General features: G+C 37.0%; 1 long non-coding RNA gene across 1 annotated transcript; it reads right to left on the bottom strand.

Moving 5' to 3' along the window:
* Positions 1 to 8,878: 8,878 nt before the first annotated feature.
* LOC145799076 (uncharacterized) lies at positions 8,879 to 25,616 on the bottom strand. The gene is made up of 2 exons (XR_014341074.1): positions 25,342 to 25,616; positions 8,879 to 9,114 (listed from the first exon to the last, which is right to left on the bottom strand). It is a non-coding gene; the product is annotated as an uncharacterized LOC145799076 (long non-coding RNA).
* Positions 25,617 to 27,176: the final 1,560 nt, after the last annotated feature.

Raw genomic sequence — 27,176 nt, 5'->3', positions numbered from 1 at the left:
TGTTAGCTTTTTGGCTTTCGAAGGTTATTTTTGTAATTATGAGCGTGCCGGCAAGGATCAATCAGTCCTTACAGAATTTTGATTGCCAACCAATTATCAGACACTTGTGTTATAGTTCTTTCAGTCTCAATGATTTTAAATTTTTCTTATAATTGATTTGATAGTTGTGGAAAAAAAATAATATGATTATATTTTAAATGCGACACTTTACATTATTGACTATTTTAATCTTTTTTGTTTTTATTGACTATTTTAACTAAAAAGTTGCATCCCAAACAAGGCCTATTAAAAACTTTAATGGGATTTAAAATTTATTTAAGTTTGATTTGATAAATTTTTGAGCCGATTTAAAACAAGTTTTTGTTGAGTCAAGTTTGAATAGTTTGATACTTTTATATAATTTTATGCTTATTTAATTGAGCTGAACGAGCAATTAACTATTTAAGTTTAATTTGAAAGTTTTAATGAGTTCTACAATGTGTTTAAAATTGACTTATTTACTTAACGAAGTAAGACCTAACTACTTTTTAACAAACTAAATACAAGTCGAGCTCAAGTTATTTGGTTCGTTTATCACCCTTAGTTATGACTTAAGTAATTCTAACACTCCATTTGTTTCGGCGGAAAATATTTTCCAACAACGAAATTTTTTTTTGAAGAAAACATTTGTCTATATCTGGTTGTATTAATGGTGGTGGTGGTGGTGACTATAGTGTAGCGAATGTGAAGGTGCATGCTGCTGGTGATAGTAGTGTGGTGGTATTGGTAAAGTCTTAAATCAAAAAATGTTTTTCGCCTTTTAAAATAAACATTTTTCACCTAAATAGATTTATTTTTCGTTGATCATGAAAAACAATTTATATTGATTTTCATTTTCATTGCACCAAACACTAAAGAATATAGAAAAAAAAAATTAAAAAAATTTTGCCCAAACAAACAAAGCGTAAAAGGATGAGGCAATTGATACAATGGTCCATGTAATTATTCTTTGGGACAATAAAAAATTCAAACATTCAAGGTTCGAATAGATGATGCCACTATAATTTTTTCGTTGTAATCAAACATATTAATATATAAACATCCTACCGTTTACTCCCACCCCTCTAAAAAAAAATAAATAATAATAGTAATGATTCTAAGAATTATTTACGTCATGAACCCCCAAATTATTAATAAATATTATTTTATCCTTTTCATACATGAATACATATATTTTGAGTCCATCAATTATAAAAATATATCAATTTTATTCTTGGAAACTCCCTCTAAATTACTTGTAAAAGGGATATATTTGTACGATTTTTATAGTTAAAAGAGTCAATGTGTACGGTTTATAAATGAAGGGGATAAATTAATATTCGCTAATAATTGAGAGGGTATTAATGTAATTAATTCTAATTTAACGTGGTGTTTGATAATCAAATGAATACTTAACATAAAAGAAAAGAAAAGCTCTAGGGATTACCCACCCAAAATTTTCTGGGTGGGTGATTGTATAGTGAGGATTAAATTTGTGTAGTGTTAGGGTATGAGTAGAATAAATCTAAATCACAAGATAAAAATTATGAATAATTTTTGAGTTGATGAGGATGGGTTTGATTATTATTCTAAAGAAAAATTTTTAAAAAAAAAATCCTGAAAATTGCTATTAGATTGAAAAATATGAAGAAAAAAAACAAAACAAAAAAAGAGTTTGCCCTATTTGTATAACGGTGCTGGTTTAAACTCGACCCATTTCATGTTCTTAGGTCTGGGATTTCGTGTCTTTAACTGTTGTTTATGTCCTTTATCGCCTTGTTGATAGTTGAGTTGGGTTGTTAGTTGTGTTTGAAACAGGTTGGGAGTTAATTTTTCAAAGAGTTGATGTTCAGTTTTCTTCTTGTTTGCTCAAGTGGTGTTTTGGTCGCTTGAGCAGTCTTTGAGATCTCCCAGTATTTTGCAGACCTGCAAAACTTCTGAAAATAGTGTGATCTTTGCTCGAGCGGTCTTTCTTGACCTTAAGTAGTCTTCCACTCTACAAAACTTCTAAGAAAAGGTCATTGTGCGCTCGAGTGGTGTCACTTATTTTCTCTGATGCTCAAGCGGTGTTTTGGTCGTTCGAGCGATTTGTACGTGTATTAATTCGAGAAAATGGATTTTTGAATCACCTTTTCATTTCTCTCTCTCTCTAAAACATTCCAAAACCCTAATTTCTTGACTTTCTCTATGTAGTTCTTATTTAAAATCTCAAATACTCCATCATTCATTGATTTCTCTACCATTGCTCTTTGGAGAAAAATGTTGAGCTCGTCGTGGACTTCAATATAATCTGAGAGAATCTCGTTTTTGGCTCCGCCAAAGTTTTACTCTTGTTCTTTTCCTCTTCTACTCTTAAGGTAAGGATTTCTTTAATCTCTCGTATGATTCTTAGCCTAATTATTTACTCTTTGAAAAGATTTAATGATTTGGAATTTTTGGATTAAACCTAGGGTTTGATTTTTGAAATGTAAAATATGGGTTTTCAAATGCTTGCTTGAGGAAGGTTTTAAGAATGTGTTTATGGTTGAGATATGTTGAAATGTTGGAATTTCTTTACTTAAATGTGATTTTGAAAGTAAAGAAGGCTTTGTTCAAAAATTATTGATATTTGGTTTATTGAAGAAAAGGGAAAAGATGTAGAGTTTTGAAAAGATGTAATGATTGTATTTGTTGATGATTAAGATGGAGTTGCATATGTAATATCACTGCTATTTTGAAAATGATGAGATTATATTTTTTGTTGAAAAATTATATGTTAAGTAGATATATCTATTTTGGGCTATTGGTGGAGGATAGTTTTAATTGTTGTAGAAATTGCATGAAGATTAGGTTAAATTGAAACTAATTTCTCATACATTATGAATCAAGCATTGTTTCATACTTGAACATTGAAAATGTATTGTTTTGAGAAAAATGGGTGTATACCTTGGTAAATCTGGTTAGGAGATATGGTTGTGGTTTATATTGTTGGCTTGTGTGTCCTTGGTGAAAATCCAAACACCCACGCAGTTAGGTGCCGATCCTTCCTGTTAGTATCGACAAAATGATTTTGGTAGTGCTTGTATAGTTTACTGGCAGATACGAACCTAAAGATTCCCTGTGTTTTGTATCCACTGTCCTGTTTTTTTATATAAAAAGATATTTTCATGCATTGATATATAATCCTGACATTGCATTGTTTGAAATGGAAATGTAAAGCCTTTGACAAATGGTATGCATATACATTCACCTTATAACTTCGTTAAGATTTATATATTGTGTTAAAGTATCTCTACCGGGTTTTAGCTCACCCTATGTGGAAAACAACTTTTTGGTACTGATGATATGCTTCCACCAAGGACTTAGCTTGAGAGGATCGTAGCACTGAAAGCTCAGCTTTGTTTCTTGACGTAATTATTTTTGTACAAACCTGGGGCTTTAATTGTATTAAGTTGAACTCACTTTTGATGTGCCCAAGTATCGTTTTGGAAAGATGTTGCCATTAAGGCATTAACTTATCTGTATAACCCTTTATTTCACTTCACTCATATGTGACATATGCTATAGATTCAGGATTTTGGGGTTTATGAATGTATACTTGGATATATCATCTTTTGTATGGTAAACTTAAAACCTATATAAATGAAAGGTTATTTTTCAACATATTGCGCTTTTATTGAATATTATGAAATGGGTTGTCATTACTATTTTGGGGCGTTACAATTTGGGAGGAAGGTTTTGAGCTACAATAATAAATAAAAACAAAATAGGTTAAAATAGCCAATAAGACAAAATGTCACATCCAAGCTATAATCATTTCACTTTTTCTCTCATAACTATCAAATCAACTTAAAAAAAAGAAAAAAAAAAAGCAGGTCAACTATCTTCCCAACGCAACCTTTTGTAGTTAGGCTAAAATAGTCAAAAAAACTAAGAAGCCAACTAAAATAGCCAACTTCTCAAACAAGTATATAAAAGGGTTTTGAAGTATGTGAAGGGTGTATTAAAATTATAAATTTTTTGACATTTTGTGTCTCTTATTAACAACTCTTAAGACTGTTATTAACAATATCTAAAATTAAATATATGATTAAGACTTTTTTGAGGTGTTGTTTGATAATCTAATGTATCGCTTGGAACTTAATATATTAAGTAAAAACTAAATAAACTCGTTTGATAACCATAATTAGTATCATTTCAAAATTGAAGGGACTTAAAATTTACACTTCAAATTTTTTTTGTACCTATAAACTTACTAATATATAAGTAGTATCAAAGTTTACCCTGAAGACCATACCATTACTGCCATTGCCACACTCTAGTCCTACACCCACCACCACCAGGGCTAGCACGTCACTACGATTGACCCCACCACCTCCCTCTCTACTGCCAACATTTCACAATCACCATTACAATCGTCACTATTACTACCACTATTACAACCCTCTAACTTTACCTCTATCGCCACTGATGCACCACCATCATTTCACTATCACCATTACTACACCACCACCACCACTACCACAATCCTTCACCTCTACTGCCGTTGCCATGATTGCCTTAGCCAGCACCATCATTCCAACATTACATCCATTACAACCCTCCACATCGACCACCATCACCAACACTACCTAGCCACCACCACAACCACTACCATTACTACACTATCGTCACTGCCACCACCACTACACAACAATTACCACCACCACTACCTCACCATCACAACATAAAAATTGAAGGAGAAAATTTCAAATTTCATCTTGTACATACGAAAATTTTATTTTAGTTCAGTATTTAAATTTTTATCAACTAATTTTTTAATTTGAAAAATTTAGTATTTAGTTTTTAGTTTTTAATTTTATCAAACATCACCAAAAAAACTATTGGATTAAAATAAATCTACAAAAAAAGAAGAAGCTATTGCTAAAAAGCTTAATTCGTTTTACATAATTTTCTAATTAGCTTTTAGAGTAATTGAAATGAACTTTTTCAGTGAAAAATGAGTTTGTCAAATGAATTAAAAAAATTTAGTAAAAATAAATTTGTAAACTAATACAATAACTTTTTAGATTTCATTTGGTTGTGATTAAAAGTTAATTTTTATTAACTAAAAAAAATTATTTTATGTGTTGTATTGCTTACAAGGAAATGTTAAAAATAATTGCTAAGAATGTATTAAACTATGTAAAGAATAAATAAAAATTATTTAAAAATATATAAAATGTGAATTGTGATTATAAATATTTTAAAATTCTGTGATTGTGACTCTATTAATAAGAATACATTTTCTTATTTGATCATAGACAAATCAAATAAGCCAAAAAAAAAAAAAAAAAAAAAACCCCTCAAAGATAGGAACGGTGACTATGAAAGAGAAGAAAAATTCAAAATGGGTGGATAAGATTTTGTACAGTGCGTACATTTAAAACAGTGAGAACGGTGACTATGAAAGACAAGAAAATTTGAAAGGCAGTGGATAAGATTTCGTACAGTGCGTATACTTAAAAGAGTAAGAATAAAATTATATGTGTAGTATAATAATTAATGTATATTTTATTTTTTTTAAAAAATATTTAATAGTATAATTATAATGTCTATTATAAAAGAATAATTTTAATTTTAAATTAAAATTAAATTTAAAATATAATTTTAATTATTTATTTTAATAATATTAATTCTATCGTTTTATAAAATTATTACTTGAATACTTATATATATTAATTTTAGTTAAATTATTTTAATATTTTAATAATTTTAGTTCTATCATATTATAAAAGTGTAATTATCATATAATAATTTTTTATAATATATATTAAATTATAAAATACTAAAATGAATACTTATTTTGATATTGAAAATAATATTTAAATTAGTAACATAAAATTAAAAGTAATTCTAATTATTTAATTTACTTTTATATTCATTTAGAAAATAAAAATATGTAGAAATAGAAATTATATAAAATTTATCAAAAAAATTAAATATAAATATGTTGTAATTGGATTATCATATAATGATTTTATATGATATATATATTAAATTTTAAAATTGTAAAATAAAATATTCTTAATTAAATTAAAATATTAACTATATAAAAGAAATTCTTTTTTTGGGTAAGTATATAAAAGAAATTCAACAATGAGTAACTAAGAAAGAATCACATAACAATATTTAAACCTAAAAAAAAAAGCAATGCAAATATCCAAACGATAGATATATCTCAATTGTGAAGTGATTAATCATCTGTAATATGATGTCAAAACATAAAAGAACTTACTAATCAACAATTGAAAAAATAACTCAAGCAGTAAATCCAAACTTTAGAGGTTTCTCGAGAGTATCATTGTTGTGTCGGTTTTTCCTCCTGTGAGTTGTAATTATATAAAATAATATAAAAAATGAAATATATTTTCATATATAGAATCACTATAAAATTTAAACGACAAATCCATAATATAAAATCATATAGAATTGGTGTTGTGTATAAAATAATGCATGAAAAAAAAAAATTAAAAAAGGCAATTTAGTATTAAAAAAATCTTAATACCTTTGAAAGAATTAAGAAGAAAATCGTGAAATACAAAATTAGTATTGAATTTATGAATTATATCAATTTACGATAAAAAAATATATGAAAAAGAAATATTTTTCAAATAGAGTCCATATAAAATAAACAAAGTTAGTTTTTAAATTATAATTGGATTTGTGTAGAACTCTATATGTAATTAAGAAAATACATACTGATGTAGGTCTCATAAAAAATAAAAAAAAACTCTTATGATGTGTCGCGTATACATGAGAAAAATATTACTTTTAATAATATATGTATATATATATGAGAGAGAGAGAGAGAGAGATTATTATATTAATATATAATATGACATAATTTTAGAAGTTTTAATTTTTGTAATTTGTATAACAGGTGGGGTTCATAATTTTGAAGTGACAATATCATAGCACATGTTGATATACTAATTGATGCGTGTAACACCACTGGAAGAATTAAAGTATTCATATAGGCCTCGTTTACTTAAAAAAAAAAAAAAATATATATATATATATATATATAGGTCTTGTTTGACTTTTTGATTTTTTATTATTATTTTACCTTGGCTAAAAAATTAGGGGTACTTACGTATAGGTCCTAACAAGTGGACTTATTGTCTAATAGGTCTTATGAAAAAATTTTGTTATAAAAAAAGTCACTAGGCCTCGTTTGGGAACCCTCCATTTTAGCAAAAAAGTCAAAAAGTTACTAAATTAGCCAAAAAGTCAACAACCCATACCAAAAAGTCAAAGATTCGCTTTTCTCTCTACTTTTTGTACATCTTTTCGTAAAAAACCAAAAAGTCATCCCAAACATACTAGTTTTTTTTAGCTCATATTTTAGCCAAATAGTCAAAAAGTTACTAAATTAGCATGTTCCCAAACGAGGCCTAATTATAAGTTTTAATGACAATTTATAAAAATCAAGACAAAAAAAAAGTCACTAATTATGAATTTTTAGCGACGTGTAAAAAATTGTCATAAAAAATTTATTTTTAGAGAGAATTTACCAAGACTTATTTTGAATAGGATTTGATGGGAATTAAGTATAACTATTAGGATCTATTAGTAGTTTATTCAAAAAATTGTGTTTAAGAAGATAGTTGATTTTTTTTTTATAGCTAGTTTGATGATTGTAAGAGAAAAAGTAAAATGATTATTGATTGAATATAACATTTTATCTTATTAATTTTTTTAATTTATTTTGTCTTTATTGATTATTTTAGTTCAAATAACTCTTCCCAAACAGAGCCTACGGGAAAATAACGAGATAGAAGACAAAAAATTTACAAAGTATGGAGGGCGCAGCTCCTTGTCTAGTGCAACTCAAAAGTTATGGGTGCACCTCAACATGCCTGTAGTATTTTTTTTATATTTTTTTTAAACTATTTTACTGGGACGTAATTCTCCTTTCATATAATAATTTGGAAAAATTACAATTTTGTGGAATTTTTAAAAAATAATTATAGATTTATGAAAAAATTATGACTTTAATTATTAATATTTATAAATTTTATTACTTATTTATAATTTTTTTTTAAAAAAATACCACTTATTTGATATTTTCCCAAACAATTTCATCTTGTATTCTTTTGTACAAATTTGTTGGATTGAAAATTACAAATTAAAATACAAATTTAAAAATTATTTTTAAAAATTTTAAAACCAAATGTAGTGAATGAATCCACAAACATAAGGATATCAGCCTAATTTGTTGAGAGGGGAAAAAATTGCAGTTACTAATCTTATAAATCGTACTTATTTATCAATATGCGTTTTTTGAATAATAATTGGGAGAGTTACCCATAAATTCTAAATGTTGAACTTGTCATTACAAAAAAAAGTGTTTTTTGCGACGGCAAAACGCCGTCGCAAATGCCCCATACGCCGTCGCTAATACTTTTTGTGACGGTAATTTGGTTTTTTGCGACGGTAAGTGCCGTCACCATTGTTTTTTGCGACGGGAGAGTACCTTTTTTTGCGACGGCAATTTTCTGTCGCCAATAAGTGAAGAAAATCTGAGTTTTTGCGACGGTACAGTATTTTCGTCGCTAAAATGGGTTTTTTGAGACGGCAAGAATACCGTCGCTAAAAGAGTCGTAGCTGATAACTATTGGCGACGGCAGTCTGAGCCGTCGCTAAAGGTTTATTTTTCAATTACATTCCATAGCTTTTGCGACAGTATGGGTGCCATCGCAAAAGCCTCGTACAATTTTTTTTTGAGACAGGTGGTATGCCGTCTCAAAAAAAAAAAACCTGTTGGGAAATTATTAAAAAAATTAAAATAACCTACATACATAAACAAAAGTTGACAAATAATGATAATTCATAATGTTGTTCCATTCATAACAATACACAAATAAAAATTCATAACAATAAAAATTATGCCACTACATAATGTCGCATAATACATACATAATGTTGTTCACAAATTTAAATAACATAAATCAAAATCAAAATCAAAACCAAAAGTTTTCGTCTTGATTCTTTCGTGGGTTACAAAAACAAAAGTTGGTCATAATCTTTATACGCCCGCATTCCACAAGAAGCAAACTGCTACTCAGGAAATATCTGAAAAAAACAAGATAAAAATAATTAATAATCATATAATGGTGTTAATATTTTAATTACAGAAAAATATAAAAAAAATTGACTACTATATAATTAGAAAGATAGTTTAGTAAATAATTTTGACTAGACCGAAATCCGACTCTAACTCCCAAACCGGGAACCCGATTCGAGCCCCGTCTTCTCCCATAAGTCTATCGTGCCTAAGCGGTCGTGTGTGCCAAGTTTCGTGCTAAACCGACGTCGTTTGGTGATTTTGGGGCATTAACGCCTCGAATTCAAGTTTCTTAAGGAAGTAGTTTGTCTAAAGTGAAATCCGGCTCTAACTCCTAAACCGGAAACCCGATTCGAGCCCCGTCTTCTCCCACAAGTCTCTCGTGCCTAAACGGTCGTGTGTGCCAAGTTTCGTGCTAAACCGACGCCGTTTGGTGATTTTGGGGCGTTAACACCTCGAATTCAAGTTTCTTAAAGAACTAGTTTGCCTAAAGTGAAATTCGGCTCTAACTCCCAAACCGGGAACCCGATTCGAGCCCCGTCTTCTCCTACAAGTCTCTCGTGCCTAGGCGGTCGTGTGTGCCAAGTTTCGTGCTAAACCAACGCCGTTTGGTGATTTTGGGGCGTTAACACCTCGAATTCAAGTTTCTTAAGGAACTAATTTGCCTAAAATGAAATCCGACTCCAACTCCCAAACCGGGAACCCGATTCGAGCCCCGTCTTCTCCCACAAGTCTCTCGTGCCTAAGAGGTCGTATGTGCCAAGTTTCGTGCTAAACCGACGCGGTTTGGTGATTTTGGGGCGTTAACTCCTCGAATTCAAGTTTCTTAAGGAACTAATTTGCCTAAAGTGAAATCCGACTCTAACTCCCAAAACCGGGAACCCGATTCGAGCCCCGTCTTCTCTCACAAGTCTCTCGTGCCTAGGCAGTCGTGTGTGCCAAGTTTCGTGCTAAACCGACGCCGTTTGGTGATTTTGGGGCGTTAACACCTCGAATTCAAGTTTCTTAAGGAACTAGTTTGCTTAAAGTGAAATCCGGCTCTAACTCCCAAATCGGGAACCCGATTCAAGCCCCGTCTTCTCCCACAAGTCTCTCGTGCCTAGGCGGTCGTGTGTGCCAAGTTTCGTGCTAAACCAACGCCGTTTGGTGATTTTGGGGCGTTAACACCTCGAATTCAAGTTTCTTAAGGAACTAATTTGCCTAAAGTGAAATCCGACTCTAACTCCCAAACCGGGAACCCGATTCGAGCCCCGTCTTCTCCCACAAGTCTCTCGTGCCTAGGCGGTCGTGTGTGCCAAGTTTCGTGCTAAACCGACGCCGTTTGGTGATTTTGGGACATTAACTCCTCGAATTCAAGTTTCTTAAGGAACTAGTTTGCCCAAAGTGAAATCCGACTCTAACTCCCAAATCGGGAACCCGATTCGAGCCCCGTCTTCTCCCACAAGTCTCTCTTGCCTAGGCGGTCGTGTGTGCCACGTTTCGTGCTAAACCAACGCCATTTGGTGATTTTGGGGCCTTAACTTCTCAAATTCAAGTTTCTTAAGGAACTAGTTTGCCCAAAGTGAAATCCGACTCTAACTCCCAAACTGGGAACCCGATTCGAGCCCCGTCTTCTCCCACAAGTCTCTCGTGCCTACGTGGTCGTGTGTGCCAAGTTTCGTGCTAAATCCGGCTCTAACTAGTCCTGTCTTTTCCCACAAGTCTCTTAACTTAGAATGTAAAGAATGCAAACATACATTTTAGCTTAGAATGCAAAGATACATTTTATACCTGATCTTCTGGTAATGGTGTATATGGATTCTCGTCTTCTGCAGATTTCCTAAATGCCCGGTGGCCACTCGATGCATCAGGAACCTATTTTAGTCAATGCATAATGTGTTAATCATATTCGAATTTTATACATAATCTTGAGTGAAAATTGAACTATCAAACAATTTAATTTATATGGAACCTGTCTGTTGGGATCCACACTCGCCCCTTGTGACACAAGGGCCATCATCTCAGCTCTCATCTGCTGTAAATGTGTAGAGAACTCTGCTCGCAGCTCCTCCCTCAACTCATGCCTTAGCTCTGCACGAACCTGCTGCGTGATCTGATCAATAGTCGATGGCTGGGGTGTTGACTGTGATAGCCCAGCACCATCTTTATACACCGCTCTCCAAGGCACAATTCTCCCTTATGTGCAATAATATCCATGTCCGTCATGACCTATCAACTCATGAAAAATGGCATTCCTAGCCTCTAAAGTCCGACCATCCTCAAGTAGCATAAAGAGTTGACGATTAAACTCATCTTGTATTGAATAAGACATACAAGTATATGCCAAATTAAGATGGTTGACACACAAAAAATAAACTTTAAATACAATCAAAGGTGTTTGGAAACTACCAAGGTCTGGATAACATCTGGGTCATCTACTTTACGTGTCATAAGCCAAACATTCATCTTATCAGTAGACTCCCCCTTACTGGTCATCTACATTTTTTTAGAAATATGAAAATTAGAATCCAAATAATTTGCAAATATACAATGTTTGTTTATATACAAAAATAAAACAATAAAATGTAAACCTCATGCCGGATCTGAGAGAAAGTAGTACGCCCTGTGGTATGAGCTATGCCGTGAGCTCGCCGATTTTTAGCGTTCCTACTTGCAATTTTCTATAACAGGTTCAACAAATGTAAGTATGTAAATATGATTTGTATGTTTACATATCATAAATATAACTTATTTGTATACCTCAGCATCGGAAGTACGCCAATACTCCACAAGTTGTTCCCACTGGCTTGGCACAATGTGCATAGGAACATCATCCTTCAGATTAGGATCAGAACTTCTAGGCTTGAAACATTTAGCCTTAATCTTGTTTTTGTGATCCTTCCATATGTTGTTGCAGTTTTTCATGCAGTTGGCTTGTACTCCTCTGGACATATATTCAAATTGTCCTATAAAACACAATTTCAAAGTTTAAGGCTAAGTATAACACAAATTTGGAATTCGAATTTGTGGACAAAAATATACTTTTACCTTCACATCCTTCCAGATAGCATCAACAATATCATCAGGCACATTGTTCCAGTCAAGAAAAGTAAAAGGAACAATGTTACCATTCTGCACAATAATTATAGCGATCCCGGGTTTACCCTTGTTGTACAGTGATCCGGACATGTGTCCGTAGATGTTGGTAGTTGATTATTATCTTGTTTACATCCTTTTTACTTCGTATTTGAGTTATAGGATGTGTTAGGCAGGTTTGTTACAGGTTGGTTGAGTTTAGAAACCAAAACTAGTTGCCTAGATTTTGACCTGTCCGCTCGAGCGGGGGTTTTGGCGCTCGAGCGGGAGTTTCACCCATCCAGTATTTCCTGTGCAGTGTTGGACGCTCGAGCGTGGGATCGGCCGCTCGAGCGGGGTTGTGTGAGTGCCGCTCGAGCGGGGAGTTGGAAGCTCGAGCGGAGACCTGGTTCTATAAAAGTTCTGGGAGTGTGTATCCGCCACTCGAGCGGGATTGTTGGCGCTCGAGCGGGAGTCTGTGAGTGACGCTCGAGCGGGGTATTTGACGCTCGAACGGGGCGACTGGGTTTAAGTTCCGAGTTTTGACTTTTCAAATCACTTTTTCACTTTCTCTTCTCTCTCCTACTTTTCCAAAAACACCATTGTTGAGCCTCTCACTCTAGAACTCTACCTTCTCTCTAGGTTTTGATCTAGTAGGAGTGATTTTCTCATCTTTGGCCTTTACAAAAGAGTTGTTGATCGTCGAGGGCTTCATTTTAATCTGAAAATTTCGGGATTTGGAGCACGTTGGGTTTTGTCATCTTCTCCTTTGGGGCTCCGGATTTGAGGTAGAGATATCCTACTCCTCTCTATGGATTTTGTCTTTAAATTTTAGTATTTTGAGATGTTGGGGTTGGTTTGGTAATTTCGTGAAAGTTTGGGGCTTTTGTGTAATTTTACAAAAGTCGGGGTTTTATTTATAATGAACCTAGATGCATGTTTGGCATAGAGAAATGGAATAAATGTTGAATCATTGATGAAAATGGGACCTTAAGAGTTATAATGTTAATTATGGAAAATGACCTAATTACATTGTTTGATTAATTGGGATAATTAATCGTGAGAAATGAGGAAATGAAATGGGATTGTTGAGAATGAGAATGTATGGGGTTAAAGGGTGTAGTTGAATTATTTATCACTCACCGAAATGAAATGTTGATTGAATATCCATTTGTGCATTTATTTTCTGTTTAGAAATAACTGCTTTGGGCTATCGGTGGAGGATAGTCGTGATTGTTGTAGACAATGCATGATGATTAGGCAAACAAAAACTAATCAATGAAATGTGTCATGGAATTTGACGGTTGATAGAATACATTAACTGTATGTATTGAATGATTGTATATAGAACCAATGTGTTTGTATATGTTATGTGTAGAGGAGGAGATGGGGGATGTACTCCGCGGTTTAGGGGAAGATGGGGGATGTACCTCTAAACCGGATAGTGTTGGGAGAAGATAGGGGATGAACTCCGAAGACACAGCTCATATGCTTGTCTAGAGAAATGAAGATAGAGCTCATACACTTATCTTTGAGAAGTGTAGACACAGCTCATATGCTTGTCTAGAGAAGTGAAGATAGGGCTAATATGCTTATCTTTGTGAAATATGGATGTAGCTTATGTGCTTATCTGTGAATGTGGGATATAGTTGTAATACATATCTGTTGAGACGATGATAGAGCTAAAATGCTTATCTGTTGAAAAGGGGAAAATGAAAAGTAACTTGGACTCATAAGTCGTATGACATAAAGATGTGGTTTATGTGGATGTAACTGTGTTGGCCATCTATCAATTGCTAATCTTTTAGTCATTGTTCATGGTTGGTTTAGTGTATTTCTACTGGGCTGTGGCTCACCCTATATGGGAATATCATTTTCAGGTACAGGTAGCATGCCACCTCCAAGGACGTAGCTTGGGAGACTAGAGGCAGGCGGACTTTTGTCGTTTTATTTCTTTGATGTATTACATGTGTATTCAAGCCAAGGGCTTAATATGTAAATGAGTTAGCACTCTTTTGTTGTAACCAAGTGTTAACTTGGAAAGCTGTAAGCCCGTAGGGCATTTGCTTTTGTTGTTAACATGTAATACTTTTGTAATGAAACTCTGATGAATAGAAGAATGTGGATATTTCGTATGGTAATGGATGTTTTATTTGATGGGTTTAATGCTATTATTTTGAGGGCGTTACAACTTGGTATCAGAGCGTACCGGGTTCGAATACTTTGGGTACGTGGGAAGTGATTAGTATCACAATGGGTTTGTCTCGCTTGGTAGAGACTTAGATGTAGTGTCATATGCTATGTGCTTAATTGATAACATGCTTATGTGATTATGTGGGTATGGAATGTAGTTTCTAGGATGTTGATTGGATCCTTGGGTTTCTGGGAGTCTTGTTGGAAAGGCACTTGATCAATGCTGTTTCTAACCGGAACTCTAGTAACGCCTCGGGACTGTCATTATCCGGAAATGAAATTCGTAAGTGTTTATGTGTTTATGTGCTTACGTGGAGTGAATTACAGTTGTCCATGCATTAGGACGTGAGTGTTTAGTTTTGACACATTTGTGAATGTGCTAACGTTCTGTATTACCTTTATTAGGATGTCAGAATGAGGAAGAGGTGCTAGGTGTGGTAGACCTGCGAGGCAGGAAGTACCTTTAACGAATGAGATTCCGGCAGTATAGGAGGGAGTTGGCCAGGCCAATATGGCCGAGCCAGTGGGTCAGCAGGCTATGAGTGCCTTGGCACGAGAGATAGCAGGGGCTTTGGGTATTCTCAGGGCTGGGAATCAGGCAGCCGAGGCAAGGCCTTCTTTCTTGAAGAGGGAGTTCTTCCGGTCTAATCCGGACGAATTTGTTGGGGATCCGAAGGAACCACTGAAGGCTGACGAGTGGTTGGAACAGATGAGTAAGACGTTCAAGATGCTTGGCATCGAGGACGGGCACTGAAAGTGACTTTGGCATCCTTCCAGCTGAAGGGAGATACGGGTCAATGGTGGAAGTACGAGAAGGCTCGTGTTGGTGGTACATGGGAGGCGTTTGTAAATGCTTTCCAGGAGAGGTTCTTATCTGCAGTGGCTAGGGAGAAGCTGATGGATCAGTTTAGCCGGCTTAATCAGCAGGGTATGTCTGTGGCAGAGTTCGAGGCCACTTTCACTAGTTTGTCCAGGTTTGCACCTGAGTTGGTGGCGTCCGAAGAACGCCGTTGCTATGAGTTTGAGCGGAAGTTGAGGCGGGGCCTCAAGCTGAGAGTTGGTGGGTCTTACATCCGAGAGTATAGACATTTAGTGGATGCTGCAGCTCATATGGAGGTCATGATGCAGGAGGAGGATGAGGGGCAGAGAGGCTCCAAGAGGAGCCAGGATGGTCAGGGCGATGGCAGGAGACAGAGGGGTTATAACCCTCAGCAGCCTCAGGGTGCAGTTTCTAGATCGACCTTTCCAGTGCCGAGTGCAGGCTCGAGGAGAGGCAATCAGGGGGAGTTTGCGTGTTACAAGTGTGGCCAACTGGGTCACAAGGTTTCAGTTTGCCCGCAGAAGGGTGGGGGTCAGAGAGCTGCTTCTTCTTCAGCTAGACCGCAGAGTCAGAGTTTGGGCAGGGGGCAGCCCTTGTCTTGTTATCAGTGTGGACAGCCTGGGCACCTGAAGAGGTTTTGCCCACAGTTGAGTGCCACTTCAGGAGCGTCTGGTTCTAGACAGACGCAGGGATTTCAGCCAGCTCAGTCTGTGCAGGCCTCGAGGGCCAATCCGGGGGCTTCGTCGTCCCAGTCAGTGCAGCAGTCGTATACTCCTAGAGGTGAGCAGGTGGATCAGGGGCCTACAGGGCGCGTGTATGCTGTTACCGCGCAGGATTTAGTACCGGCTCCATCGGTAGTGAGAAGTACTTTTCTGTTTTGTAACTTGGTTGCTAGCGTGTTGATTGACACGGGTGCATCTTATTCATTTGTATCTGCTGCATTTGCATCTGTGTTGGAATTGGAGTTAGCACAGTTAGCATCTCCTATTTGTGTAGTGTCACCTCTTGGTGGTGAGTTGATCCTAAAACAAGGTGTTAGAGGTTGTGATATAGAGGTCGCCGACCATAGGCTTCCTTTTCCGTTTGTTGTCATGCCCATGAAGGGTTTTGATGTTATTTTGGGTATGGACTGGCTATCGTCATACCGGGCTGTTATCGATTGCTACCGCCAAAGGGTCACGTTATGTACCTTGAGCGGGAAGTGGTTCCATTTCTTGGGAGACCGGGTTGGTAGTGTTTTGCCACCGAGGTATGATTCGCGAGGGCGAAGTGAGCTTAGTGGTTTACTTGCTAGCTTTGAGAGTGGTGAGTGTGGTGAGACCCAGCTTGTGTTGCCGAGGGTGGTTTGTGAGTATTCGGATGTCTTTCCCGAAGACCTTGTTAGTTTGCCACCTCACCGAGAGATAGAGTTCTCCATTGATTTAGTGCCCGGCACGGCGCCGATTTCTATGGCATGTTACCGTTTTGCTCCAGTAGAGTTGGTTGAGTTGAAAGTTCAACTCCAGGAATTGCTAGATAAGGGTTTTGTTCGCCCTACTGTTTCACTGTGGGGAGCACCGGCCCTCTTTGCTAAGAAGAAAGATGGTGCCTTGAGATTGTATATAGACTACCGGAAGTTGAATCGGGCTACAGTCAAGAATAAGTACCCTATGCCCCGTATAGATGATTTGTTTGACCAGTTGAAGGGTTCCCGTTGTTTCTCTAAGATAGACTTGAGATCGGGTTACCACCAGTTGAGGGTCAGGGAGGAGGATATTCCTAAGACGGCATTCCGTACGCGGTATGGCCATTATGAGTTTCTGGTGATGCCATTCGGGTTTACCAATGCACCGGCAGTCTTTATGGACTTGATGAACCGGATCTTCCAGGAATTCTTGGATCGATTTGTAGTCGTTTTCGTGGACGACATTCTTGTTTATTCGTCTTCTGAGGAGGAGCACGAGGAACACTTGAGAGTGGTGCTTGAGTTGCTTAGAGCCCATAGGCTGTATGCCAAATTTGGAAAGTGTGAGTTTTGGCTGAGGGAAGTCAAATTCTTAGGCCACGTGGTATCCGGGGAAGGAGTGTCTGTTGATACATCCAAGGTAGAGGCAGTGCAGGATTGGGCACAGCCTAAGAGTGTGTTTGAGATCCGCAGTTTTCTGGGATTAGCTGGGTATTACCGCCGGTTTGTGAAAGATTTCTCCAGGTTAGCGTCACCGTTGACTAGGCTGACTCGGAAGGGAGTCAAGTTTGTGTGGAGTGAGACTTGCGAAAAGTCGTTTCAAGAGCTGAAAGTTAGATTGACCACCGCTCCGGTTTTGATTATTCCGGAGAGAGGGTTGGGTTATGCGGTTTATTGTGATGCCTCACGAGAGGGTTTGGGTTGTGTGTTGATGCAAGAAGGGAAAGTAGTAGCTTATGGCTCACGTCAGTTGAAAATACACGACAAGAATTACCCTACACACGATCTAGAGTTAGCGGCTGTGATCTTTGCCTTGAAAATCTAGAGGCACTACCTTTATGGTGAGAGGTTCGAGGTGTTCTCAGACCACAAGAGTTTAAAGTATCTGTTTACACAGAGAGACTTGAATTTGAGGCAGAGGAGGTGGATGGAGTTCATCGAGGACTATGATTTTGAGTTGCACTATCATCCGGGAAAGGCCAATGTTGTGGCCGATGCCCTTAGTAGGAAATCCATTAGTGATGTAGCTTGTATAGCCATCCGGGAATGGGAGATGTTGGGTGCACTTGGCGAGTTTGATTTGCTTCCAGGCGAATCTGTTGAGGCTACGGCCTTGTTTTCTGTTGTTGCACAGCCCACACTTGTGACTAGAGTGTTAGAGGCACAGAGAGGTGACCTTGAGGCAGAGTCCTTCCGAGAGAAGATCTCAGGTGGGAAGGTTGAGAAGGGTTTGACGGTGTATCTCGACCTGAGTGTGAGATACCGAGACCGTTTGTTTGTGCCGGAGTCTTGCCGAGAGGAAGTACTCTGAGAGTTTCACCATTCACGTCTTGCGGTGCATCCGGGAGGTACTAAGATGTATCAGGATTTAGGTCGCCAGTTTTGGTGGCGGGGCATGAAGAGAGATGTGGCAATCTTCGTGTCTAAGTGCCTTACTTGTCAGCAAGTGAAGGCCGAGCATCAGAGGCCAGCGGGTTTGTTGCAACCCTTGCCTATTGCCGAGTGGAAGTGGGAGCATGTCACTATGGACTTCGTTGTAGGTCTTCCGAGGACTCAGCGGGGTAGTGATGCTATTTGGGTGGTTGTAGACCGGTTGACTAAGTCGGCGCACTTCATTCCTATGCGCGTGAGAGATTCGGTAGATCATTTTGCCGACTTGTATATTCGGGACATAGTGAGATTGCACGGGGTCCCAGTGACGATCGTCTCAGATAGAGATCCTCGTTTTACTGCTAGGTTGTGGCAGAGCTTGCAGAGTGCCTTGGGCACTAAGTTGACCTTTAGTACGACTTACCATCCGCAGACTGACGGGCAGTCCGAGCGTACTATTCAGATCCTCGAGGATATGCTTCTGGGTTGTGTCCTGGACTTCAGTGGGACGTGGGAGAGGCACTTACCATTGGTAGAGTTTGCCTACAACAACAGCTTTTAGTCTAGTATCGGTATGGCACCGTTTGAGGCCTTGTATGGCCGACCGTGTAGGTCTCCAGTTTGTTGGGCCGAGGTGGGTGATACACCTTTGTTGGGTCCGGAGTTGGTTAGGGAGACAACAAAGAAAGTTGAGCTTATCCGTAGGAGGCTTGTTACAGCCCAGAGTCGTCAGAAATCTTATGCTGACCGTAGGAGGAGGCCTTTGGCGTTTGAGGTAGGTGATCATGTCTTTCTGAAGATATCACCTAGGCAAGGTTTGATGAGATTTGGGAAGAGTGGGAAGTTATCCCCTCGGTTTATTGGACCTTTTGAGATCCTTGAAAGGATTGGCGAGGTTGCTTATCGGTTAGCCTTACCGCCGCAGTTGTCCGGAGTGCATGACGTGTTTCATGTGAGTATGCTTCGGAAATATGAGCCGGATCCATCACATGTATTGGATTGGACCGATTTAGAGGTAGATGAGGATGCCTCGTATGAGGAGAGACCGGTTCGGGTCTTGGATAGGCGGGATCAGGTCCTGCGTGGCAAGACCATTCCTTTGGTGAAAGTCTTGTGGAAACATCACGGAGTGGAGGAAGCCACTCGGGAACGTGAGTTGGAGGTCCGCGAAAAATATCCGGACTTGTTTGTTGATATGTAATCTTGTATTTAGATTTTGAACTATTGTTGAACTTAAGAGCTTTTATATATGTCTTAAGTTGTGAAACATTGAAAATGTCTTGATTTATTGGAAGTATGTTTTGGAACTTGCCTCATATGGAAGTTGAAAGTAACATTACATGTGTTGAATATATTGTTGAAATTGGAAAGGAAATACGTAATGTTGATGCATGTTGAAAGTACATATGTTGTTTACATATTGTGAAATGCCTCTTGTTAAAGGGATGGGATGACCGGTAATGGGTCGAATTGTTGAATGTTAAAATGTAACATTGTTTAAAATGGAGGAAAACTTGTTTTTGAAAACTTGTGCTTAATTTTGGGGACGAAATTCTTTAAGGGGGGGAGGTTATAGCGATCCCGGGTTTACCCTTGTTGTACAGTGATCCGGACATGTGTCCGTAGATGTTGGTAGTTGATTATTATCTTGTTTACATCCTTTTTACTTCGTATTTGAGTTATAGGATGTGTTGGGCAGGTTTGTTACAGGTTGGTTGAGTTTAGAAACCAAAACTAGTTGCCCAGATTTTAACCTGTCCGCTCGAGCGGGGGTTTTGGCACTCGAGCGGGAGTTTCACCCATCCAGTATTTCCTGTGCAGTGTTGGACGCTCGAGCATGGGATTGGCCGCTCGAGCGGGGTTGTGTGAGTGCCGCTCGAGCGGGGAGTTGGAAGCTCGAACGGAGACCTGGTTCTGTAAAAGTTCTGGGAGTGTGTATCCGCCGCTCGAGCGGGATTGTTGGCGCTCGAGCGGGAGTCTGTGAGTGATGCTCGAGCGGGGTGTTTGACGCTCGAGCGGGGCGACTGGGTTTAAGTTCCGAGTTTTGACTTTTCAAATCACTTTTTCACTTTCTCTTCTCTCTCCTACTTTTCCAAAAACACCATTGTTGAGCCTCTCACTCTAGAACTCTACCTTCTCTCTAGGTTTTGATCTAGTAGGAGTGATTTTCTCATCTTTGGCCTTTACAAAAGAGTTGTTGATCGTCGAGGGCTTCATTTTAATCTGAAAATTTCGGGATTTGGAGCACGTTGGGTTTTGTCATCTTCTCCTTTGGGGCTCCGGATTTGAGGTAGTGATATCCTACTCCTCTCTATGGATTTTGTCTTTAAATTTTAGTATTTTGGGATGTTGGGGTTGGTTTGGTAATTTCGTGAAAGTTTGGGGCTTTTGTGTAATTTTACAAAAGTCGGGGTTTTATTTATAATGAACCTAGATGCATGTTTGGCATAGAGAAATGGAATAAATGTTGAATCGTTGATGAAAATCGGACCTTAAGGGTTGTAATATTAATTATGGAAAATGACCTAATTACATTGTTTGATTAATTGGGATAATTAATCGTGAGAAATGAGGAAATGAAATGGGATTGTTGAGAATGAGAATGTATGGGGTTAAAGGGTGTAGTTGAATTATTTATCACTCACCGAAATGAAATGTTGATTGAATATCCATTTGTGCATTTATTTTCTGTTTAGAAATAACTGCTTTGGGCTATCGGTGGAGGATAGTCGTGATTGTTGTAGACAATGCATGATGATTAGGCAAACAAAAACTAATCAATGAAATGTGTCATGGAATTTGACGGTTGATAGAATACATTAACTGTATGTATTGAATGATTGTATATAGAACCAATGTGTTTGTATACGTTATGTGTAGAGGAGGAGATGGGGGATGTACTCCGCGGTTTAGGGGAAGATGGGGGATGTACCTCTAAACCGGATAGTGTTGGGAGAAGATAGGGGATGAACTCCGAAGACACGGCTCATATGCTTGTCTAGAGAAATGAAGATAGAGCTCATACACTTATCTTTGAGAAGTGTAGACACAGCTCATATGCTTGTCTAGAGAAGTGAAGATAGGGCTAATATGCTTATCTTTGTGAAATATGGATGTAGCTTATGTGCTTATCTGTGAATGTGGGATATAGTTGTAATACATATCTGTTGAGACGATGATAGAGCTAAAATGCTTATCTGTTGAAAAGGGGAAAATGAAAAGTAACTTGGACTCATAAGTCGTATGACATAAAGATGTGGTTTATGTGGATGTAACTGTGTTGGCCATCTATCAATTGCTAATCTTTTAGTCATTGTTCATGGTTGGTTTAGTGTATTTCTACTAGGCTGTGGCTCACCCTATATGGGAATATCATTTTCAGGTACAGGTAGCATATCACCTCCAAGGACGTAGCTTGGGAAACTAGAAGCAGGCGGACTTTTGTCGTTTTATTTCTTTGATGTATTACATGTGTATTCAAGCCAAGGGCTTAATATGTAAATGAGTTAGCACTCTTTTGTTGTAACCAACTGTTAACTTGGAAAGCTGTAAGCCCGTAAGGCATTTGCTTTTGTTGTTAACATGTAATACTTTTGTAATGAAACTCTGATGAATAAAAGAATGTGGATATTTCGTATGGTAATGGATGTTTTATTTGATGGGTTTAATGCTATTATTTTGAGGGCGTTACAATAATGCCAAGTTGAGTAGTTAACTTGGCCACGTTATCTCCTATTGGGCAGTAATTTGCATCAAATTATATGTCCAGCTTTTTACCAGTACCCCACTCTTTAATGCCCTTGGCACATCCTCTACCACGCCTAATCGAGGTTGATGAAGAACTAACATGACCTGCGAGATACAATAACAATAAACAATATGCAATGGTAATAAACAAATGCAAATTTAAATAATGTGAATACAAATCATATCAAATAAACCTGAGGTGGGCTGTGAAGAAGTCGAAGGGTCTGCAAAATACAATGAGAATAAACAAGTTATATATAATGAGCATAAATAAATGTATGTGTAAATAATTTTCATACAAATCAAAGCAAATTTATATACCTGCAGATGGCTCATAAGCTGATGATGATAGCTGCTGTGGTGCCACTGATGGTGGACGTACCGATGGTAGGCGTGGAGGCTGAGTACATGGTAGCTGCTGTGGTGCCACTGATGGTGGTCGATACGGTGGTACTAATGGCCCCTCAGATGGTGGTGGCACTAATGGCCCCTCCGATGGTGGCCGATGTGATGCCTCCTCTGATGGTGGTGCTACTGATGTCCTGTTATGTAGCACATCAGACATCATGCGCCGGGGATGATCAAGCTTTCTCTGCCTTCCCATAATAATCTGCAAGCAATATAACATTAATTGACATTAGAAACATAGACAATGGTTTGTCATCAACTATAATATGACATTAATTGAACTAATACAATTACAAAGACAAAGTAAATTAAGAAATTGATGATTAACTACAACCTTGGCCTTAATTGAATTACTAATGTTGATTAAATATCAGCCTATTTGAACATCAACTGTTTCCCCTTCTGCGGCTTCCCTCACCCAACCAACTTCTTCATCACGAAGCATTATATTTTCTTCCAATTGTTGGCTCATGTATGGCTCGATTTGTGGATCAGTCGAACTCATATCAAATAAACCACTTTGAGACATCTTCACCATGACTTGCTAGTCTGGTTGTAACGGGTCTGCAACATACCAAACTTGCTCTGCTTGGGACGCCAAGATGAAAGGTTCATTGGTAATTCGATCATCTCGGTACAACAAATGATTGAAGTTCACCAACGTGAAATTGAAGACATCTTTTTTCCCGTGAATGTTGTCAATCCAATCACACTTAAACAACACATGTTTCTTCTCATTGGAATATCGAATCTCAACAATATCTGTCAATTGTCCATAATAGTACACAGACCCCACACGAGGATTCTTGTCTTTTCGACTAGCATAACTTATGGTATCTGCCTTCAAAGCTACACCACAATTTTGTGTGGCTCGACGATCATCCATGGCCTTTACTCGATACCAAAACCCATTCAGTATATACCCGTTGAACCTCCTTGCCAGGTCCTTTCGGCCCATCAATAAGCACGGATAAAATTAGAAATGGTTGCTTCATGCACATCCATGGCGACAAGTTGTACGGAATGAGCACAACAGGCCAAGTGCTATGAACTATGTTCATCGTCCTGAATGGGTTAAAACCATCAGATGCTAAGCCAAGCCTTACACTTCGGCAATCATTACTAAAGTCAATATTCCGATGGTCAAAATCTTTCCATGCAAGGGAGTCAGCAGGATGCCTGAAGACACCATCATCAGTTCGTTCCTCTGCATGCCATCTCATGAACTTGGCCGTCTTTGATGACATAAACAACCTCTGCAACCTTGGCTTTAAAGGAAAATACCTCATCTATTTTGCAGCTATTTGTTTGCCACCTTTGTTAGGACCATTTGAACCACCATCACCATTTGATTTCCATCTAGAACTGTTGCATATGACACATTTGTCAAGATTGGCGTCCTCGTTTCGAAACAACATGCAACTGTTGGGACATGCATCCCACGTCTCATACGTGAAGTCCAAATCTGTTGTAACCTTTTGAGCTTTATAATATGAGTCCGGGAGTTTCACACCCAATGGGAACGCCTCATTCAATAACTCAAGTAACATGTCAACAGACTTGTCTGTCCACTGATTAAGCACCTTCAAATGTAGAAGTCGAACAATGAATGACAAAGATGTGAACTTCTGACAATCCGGATACAATTCACTTTGTGCATCTTGAAGAAGTTTGAAATACTTTGCAGTCTCTGCATTTGGACCGAGCTAGGGTTCAAATGCATGGGGATCAGGCCCCTGTGGTTCATCACCCTCAACACTTGTACCGGCATGTGGATTTCTCATAGCCCCTTGTATCATTCCAATCATATCATCCCCAATGTCTGAATTAGCTAATGTTTCATTCTCCCGATTACCATGCAGAGATACGTAAGATTCCCCTTGATTAATCCAATGTTTGTATTTTTTAAAAAAACCATTCAAAATCAGATGCTCCCGTACACCCTCTCGTACAAAATAGTATCGATTCTCACACTTCCTACACGAACAACTGATCATCGAACCTTCAACCCTATTGGTGTAGGCAAACACAAGGAATTCATCAATCCCATTAATGTATTCGCTCGACATCCTATTTGGCAAATCGATCCAACTCTTATCCATCATCTGTACACATCCACAAAAATATCTCATCAAAGTAACTCTAAATATAATACCTACGTATTCATGTACCATGATACCTATCCATCCAATTTCTCTCAAATAGGTAGGTAGTCTTATCCTAGTTAGTTATTTACCGATTTAATAGGAGAACATAAAAAATGAAATACTTATACAACAACACGTGAAATCAATTAATTGAAGAAAAAAATGATATAATTTCATACTTTCTGAGTCATAACTTAAAAAATAAATAAATCATAACCAAACACCACAGGAGGCACAACCAAAGATCTTATAAGTCTCAACTAAAATAGTATCATAATTAACGAAGATAATTCATCATAACTAAAGAAAAAAAAAATGACATAACTAATGATGCATATGATAAATGGATGTGTATAGTAGAATTCTCCAAATTATTAGTATCCATAATACTATGCGGCATTATTTATAAACTTGATAGATGAGTTATACAAAAACACACTAATCAAGTATATTGTCTCAAAAATTATTTAATAAAGATGGATCATTATTTTGTATATTATAATTTTGAACATCACATACATAATCTTATGTAACAAAGTAGAATAAGAAAGCCCAGTCCAAGTTTCTTTTCTATCTATATATATGGAGGCCCAATTACTTTCCATACTACAAATTACTTCCACAAACACACCAGCAAAGATCAATCAGGTAACGTAAATACTTAAATACCTCGCACGCTACATGTTGGGAACATTGTAAGATATGCTCTCCTTGAAAGAAAATACAAAAACTACATATAATGAAATGATAGCAGAACTGCATTAGCTATGGTTATGAAGTTCACAGACTAGATAGATGTACAGTACAACCAAATTAAGCACAGAACCATTACCTGTCGATAGAGTGGTGACTGGAACTTAAAATCCACCAAAAAATAAAGGCTTCAAGTTCCTGGATCAAGTCCCGGCCTAAATTCCCAAAAGTTTATCAAATGATCAAAAAGACTACTTTTCGATACAGTTGTCTGGAAGAAAAACAAAACAAATGATAGGTACATCAATAACAGTATCAGCAAAATTAAACTCATGATTTATTTTATTATAAGACTTAAACTTTGAGTTTTTTTTTTTTTTTGTAATTTTTCATATTATTTTTTATTGGACACTTCTTATATTATTGAGAATTGCATTACTTTAGTGATTAACTAGTGTATATAATATGAGAAATTTGTTGGATTATATTATGAAATTTGAAGTATACCAATGAAGTTTTTTGAAACTCTTCAATCGTGGAACTAAACTGGATTTGAACAAATTTTGCAGTTTGGTTTTGGTTCGATTTCTAAAATTTCACGATTTATGATTCCAAAATTTCTCTAAGGATAGGTTTAGTACTTGGATCATCTCATAAACAAATTAAACTAGTATGTAAACACCCCTATTAAAACAATTGATTAATCAGGCTAAAAATGATTATACATCATTCACTTTTATAAGTCATGTATATTTTCATTTCCAACATTTTTAGCAAGTGGCCACAAATAAGAGACCCGTTAACATTTTTTTTTTTAAATATCTAAAAATAGGTTGTGAATTTTTAAAAGTTTATTATTTTTCAAAAAAATAAAATGATTGGAAATAATGAGTGTTTCCATAAATGTTATTATTATTTATTTAAATATACAAATTAAGTGTTATTATTTATTTTCAAAAAAAATAAAATGATTGGAAAACAATGAAAACAGATTTTAGTTTTAAGTTGAGAATAATATCAATGTAATTAGAATTATAATGTATATATATATTTATATATAATTTACATATTTTTATATATATATATATATATATCAATATATATATATAGATGATATAAATTTATCAATATATATATATATAGATTATACAGATATATCATATACATTCGCAGATGATCTACAGATCTGTATATATATATACAGAGAGAGAGAGAGAGAGAGAGAGAGCATACGCAGAGAGAAGACTTGTCGTCCTCGCCGCCGGTACCTGTCGTCCTCGCCGCAGCACCACCGCACCACCGTTCGCCGTTCGCCGTTCGTAGGGATTTGGTTGAAATGATCAATACAGTCGTTCGGCTTCGTAGGGATTTAGGGAAAAAAATTTGTTTCAAACATTTAGGGATTTGGATTATGTTTTGATCGAGCGGCAAGATGAATAGGGAAGAGCGGGGGCAAAATATTTTTTCACTTTTTGCGACGGTAGGTTTTACACCGTCGCAAATGGCAAGTATTTTGTTCATAAAACGACGCCGTTTAAATTAGACTTTTTTGCGACGGACATTTGCCGTCGCAATATGTAAACTATTTGCGACAGCAAACGTATGCCGTCTCAAAACATTTTTTTTGGCGACGGTAAAAACATCCGTCGCTAATACTGATGCATTTACTCCCCTATCCGCGCATTTTTTATTACCGACGAGGACAACGCCGTCACTAAAGCCTTCATTTGCGACGGTTTAAGCTGCCGTCGCAAAAAACTATTTTTTGCGACGGGACAAGCGTTGTCGCTAATGCTTCCGTGTTTTTACCCCCATTTTCTTGTAGTGTGTGTACCATTTGGTCCCAGATTAATACTTGTGATCCATTTAGTCCTCTATGTTATGTAAAAGACATGAGTGACCTTTGTTTGACTTTATTAGCGTGATAGCTCTGTGATTTAAATTGGTGTGTTCATGTGTGGTTGTATATAAATG

Source organism: Camellia sinensis, chromosome 9 (genome assembly GCF_055761805.1).
Source record: "Camellia sinensis isolate YWXY chromosome 9, ASM5576180v1, whole genome shotgun sequence".
Classification (NCBI taxonomy): domain Eukaryota; kingdom Viridiplantae; phylum Streptophyta; class Magnoliopsida; order Ericales; family Theaceae; genus Camellia; species Camellia sinensis.
This window is presented reverse-complemented; position numbering and strand designations above follow the sequence as displayed.